Source organism: Acipenser ruthenus, unplaced genomic scaffold (genome assembly GCF_902713425.1).
Source record: "Acipenser ruthenus unplaced genomic scaffold, fAciRut3.2 maternal haplotype, whole genome shotgun sequence".
In the NCBI taxonomy this organism is placed as follows: Eukaryota; Metazoa; Chordata; class Actinopteri; order Acipenseriformes; family Acipenseridae; genus Acipenser; species Acipenser ruthenus.
Genome location: NW_026707791.1, coordinates 1 through 5,000, shown reverse-complemented (window position 1 = coordinate 5,000; position 5,000 = coordinate 1).

The following is a 5,000-nucleotide window of genomic DNA, read 5'->3' as shown; positions in this document are numbered from 1 at the left end:
AAGGGTGAGTGGAACTGGAGAGAGAGATGGTCCCGCGACCCGACTCGCCTCCTTGCCCTCGCCCTAGTCCACAGTAGGGCGGTCGGACAGGGTTTTAGAACAACAAAAAACAAAACCACACCGAGACTTGTCCAGGACTTTTTCTTGGAAAGTGTGAGCTCTGGTTCAAGTGCGGAGCCTCCCACAGCATGGACCCGACAGGAGGAGTCATCCCGGCCATCTTCCCCTGCCCAGCACAAAGCCTCCAAGCCTGGCTTCAACTGATCACTCACAAGCATTTTTCTGACACCTCCGTCCTGACTTAGAAATATTTTTTGTTCTAAAAACCCTGTCGACGGAAATCTCCGCGGGTCCCCCCGTTGTATCTCAGACATGGAGTCTTTATGGGCAACGGGGCCGAAGTCACACTGCCAAGGAGTCGCTGCCACCCCGCAGGACATTTCAATCTCGGCCGTTTACAGACTTCCATAAACTGCCCTGCTATGGTCATGGTCATGTCATGTTAAAGATAGGCGACATGACTATGTCTTTTTCAACTCTTAGTTTCTGGCGGAGCCAAAAAAGTCCGGACTATGGTCATCTAATGTTAAAGATAGGATTTTTTTTTTTAAAGTGCTTGGCCAATGACCATGTCCACCAAAAGGCTCGCATTGAAGGTAGACACGACCATGTCCACAACGGGACTTAGTCTCTAGCAGCAAAAACATGGAGGTCACCAAGGACACAAACGGCACACTGCTGCTGAAAACAGAGCCTCCAAACCCCACGAGGGCAACAGGCTTCAAGTGCACTGAAAGTCAGCGACACAAATGGCACACTGTTGCCCAAAACAGAGCCTCCAAACCCCGTGAAGGCAAGAGACTTAAAGTGCATTAAAAATAAAAAAATGTAAGGGACCCACACTGCCTACTCAAGCCCAAAACAGAGCCTCCAGCCCGGCCTGATCTGGCGCCAGGCGCGGGAGGGCAGCATACTTCCATCAGCATGGAAGTCCAGGACTGTAAGGGGACCCACCGCCTCCCCAAGCCGAAAACAGAGCCTCCAGCCCGACCTGATCTGGCGCCAGGCACGGGAGGGCAACAGACAGACTTCCAGGGAAGTGGAAGCTGCCAGGGGTGAATGGGAACTCTGCCCGGGGTGCAGAGCCTCCCACATGGCTTGACTTATTATTTTTACTTAAATATTTTTTTGATCAAAAGACCATGCCCTTAGTAATATGCACTTACCCCCCCAGTGTATCTGTTATCTAATAGCATTATGAGAGCAAGTCACTACTTCATGCCGACCTCCTGGAACTGCCGCTCGGCCACCCAGACCCACTTTGTCCACTAAGGTTTTTTGTGGCTATGGTAATGTATTATTATTATGTGTTTATTTAGCAGACACCTTTATCCAAGTCGACTTACAGAGACTAGGGTGTGTGAACTTTGCATCAGCTGCAGAGTCACTTACAATTACATCTCACCCAAAAGACGGAGCACAAGGAGGTTAAGTGACTTGCTCAGGGTCACACAGTGAGTCAGTGGCTAAGGTGGGATTTGAACCGGGGACCTCCTGGTTACAAGCCCTTTTCTTTAACCACTGGACCACACAGCCTCCAATGTAGCACTATTCTGACTCTAGTCAATTCTATTCTAACTATGGTCATTTAGCTCAATGGTGACTCTGGTCATGTAGCTCAATGGTGACTCTGGTCATGTAGCTCAATGGTGACTCTGGTCATGTAGCTCAATGGTGACTCTGGTCATGTAGCTCAATTTTGACTATGGTCAGTGCGGCAGTGTGGAGTAGTGGTTAGATCTCGGGACTCTTGACTAGAAGGTCGTGGGTTCAATCCCAGGTGGGGGACATTGCTGCTGTACCCTTGAGCAAGGTACTTTACCTAGATTGCTCCAGTAACAATCCAACTGTATAAATGGGTAATTGTATGTAGAAAAATAATATAATTGTATGTAAAAATAATGTGATATCTTGTAACAATTGTAAGTCGTCCTGGATAAGGGTGTCTGCTAAGAAATACAGTGGCTCTCAAAAGTATTCACCCCCCTTGGACTTTTCCACATTTCATTGTGTTACAACATGGAATCAAAATGGATTTAATTGGGAGTTTTTGCCACTGATCAACACAAGAAAAGTCCATAATGTCAAAGTGAAAAATAAAATCTACAACTTGTTCTAAATTAATTACAAATATAAAACAGAAAATAATTGATTGCATAAGTATTCACCCCCTTTGCTATGACACACCTAAATAAGCTCTGGTGCAACCAATTGTCTTTAGAAGTCACATAATTAGTTGAATGGAGTCCACCTGTGTGCAATTAAGGTGTTTCACATGATTTCAGGTTAAATACACCTGTCTCTGGGAGGTCCCACAGTTGGTTAGTACATTTCCTAACAAAAACTACATCATGAAGGTGAAGGAACATTCAAAGCAAATCCGGAATAAGGTTCTTCAAAAGCACCAATCAGGGGTAGGATATAAGAACATTTCCAAGGCATTGAATATCCTCTCAGAGCACAGTAAAGTCCATTATTAAGAAATGGAGAGAATATGGCACAACTGTGAATCTGTCTAGAACAGGCCGTCCTCAAAAACGGAGTATCCGGGCGTATAGGGCACTAGTCAGGGAGGCCACCAAGAGGCCTATGGCAACTCTAAAGGAGTTACAGTGTTCCACGGCTGAGCTGGGAGACACTGTGCATATGGCAACAATAGCCCGGGTGCTTCACAAAACTGGCCTTTATGGGAGAGTGGCAAAAAGAAAGCCATTGTTGAAAAGAACTCGCATCAAATCTCGGCTAGAGTTTCCCAGAAGGCATGTGGGAGACTCTGAGACCAAGTGGAAGAAGATTCTATGGCCTGATGAGACCAGAATAGAGCTTTTTGGCCACAACGCTAAGCGCTATGTTTGGCGCAAGCCTAACACCGTACATCATCCTGAGAACACCATCCCTACCGTGAAGCATGGTGGTGGCAGCATCATGCTATGGGGATGCTTCTCTGCGTCAGGGCCTGGAAAGCTCGTGAAGATAGAGGGCAAAATGGATGCGGCAAAGTACAGAGAAATCCTGAAGGAAAACCTGCTGAAGTCTGCAAGAGACCTGGGACTTGGAGAAGATTCATCTTCCAGCAGGACAATGACCCCAAACATACAGCCAAAGGCACACTGGAGTGGCTTAAAAACAAAAAGGTCAATGTCCTGGAGTGGCCCAGTCAAAGCCCGGACCTCAATCCAATTGAGAATATGTGGAAAGAGTTGAAAATTGCTGTTCACCAAAGGTCCCCATCCAACTTGACGGAGCTTGAGCAATTTTGCAAAGAAGAATGGGCAAAAATAGCAGTGTCCAGATGTGCAAAGCTGGTAGAGACTTATCCAAATAGACTCATGGCTGTAATTGCTGCCAAAGGTGCCTCTACCAAATATTGACTCAAGGGGGTGAATACTTATGCAATCAATTATTTTCTGTTTTGTATTTGTAATTAATCTGTGGAGAAGATCTTCCCTGTTTTTCAACATTTACTTTTCAAAACGAACATTTGTCATTCAAAAGTCCAACAGCATAATGCAAGGAGAATGGCTAATTCATTAGGAACAGTCATGTTGAAGACAGTACCAGTTTCAAATGATTAAAAACTGGGAAACTGTTTGAGAAAAGAAATATATAAAATAGTTTATTTAAAAATATTTAATATATACACATTTTTTTAAGAAATACTGTTCCAATGGTCATTTCAAATGTGCTGCGAGTTTAAAATCGTCTGGAAATTAAACACTGATGCCTTTTTTAATTGTATTGTTTTTGAAAAAAGTTGAAAGGCTGGGAGAATCTTCTGTGGAGAAGATCTTCCCTCCCTTTCAACATTAATTCTCAAACTGAATGCAGTAGGGATTCAAGGAAATGCATGCACATGGATTAGGGAGTGGTTAACATGTAGAAAACAGAAAGTACTAAATAGAGGAGAAACCTCAAAATGTAGTGAGGTAGCCAGGGGTGTACCTCAGGGATCACTATTAGGTCCTCTGCTATTCCTAATCTACATTCATGATTTAGATTCTGGTATAGTAAGCAAGCTTGTTAAATTTGCAGACGACACAAAAATAGGAGTGGCGGCAAACACTGTTGTAGCAGCAAAGGTCATTCAAAATGATCTAGACAGCATTCAGAACTTGGCAGACACGTGGCAAATTACATTTTAATAGAGAAAAGTGTAACGTATTGCACACAGGCAATACAAATGGGCATTATAAATATCATATGGGAGATACTGAAATTGAAGAAGGGATCTATGAAAAAGACCTAGGAGTTTATGTTGACTCAGAAATGTCTTCATCGAGACAATGTGAGGAAGCAATAAAAAAGGCCAACAAGATGCTCGGATATATTGTGAGGTGTGTTGATTTTAAATCAAGGGAAGTAATGTTAAAACTTTACAATGCATTAGTAAGACCTCACCTAGAATACTGTGTTCAGTTCTGGTCACCTTGTTACAAAAAGGATATTGCTGCTCTAGAAAGAGTGCAAAGAAGATGGTTAATCTTCCCTCTGACATTCTCCATTGACAAATTGAGGGATGCGCACCAGGCCGCACACCCGCCGCTCCGGATTCGGGGATCTGAACCCGACTCTCTTTGGATCGGCCGGGGGGCGACGGAGGCAATCACCCCTCCCTTTCAGAACGGCATTCGCCTATCTCTTAGGACCGACTGACCCATGTTCAATCATTTTCTGTTTTGTATTTGTAATTAATTTAGAACAATTTGTAGATTTTATTTTTCACTTTGACATTATGGACTTTTTTTGTGTTGATCAGTGGCAAAAACTCCTAATGAAATCAATTTTGAATTCCATGTTGTAACACAATAAAATGTGGAAAAGTCCAAGGGGGGTGAATACTTTTGAGAGCCACTGTAAATAATAACAATAATAATAATAATAATAGTCATGTAGCTTAATTTTGACTCTGGTCATGTAACTCAATTCTGACTATGGTCATG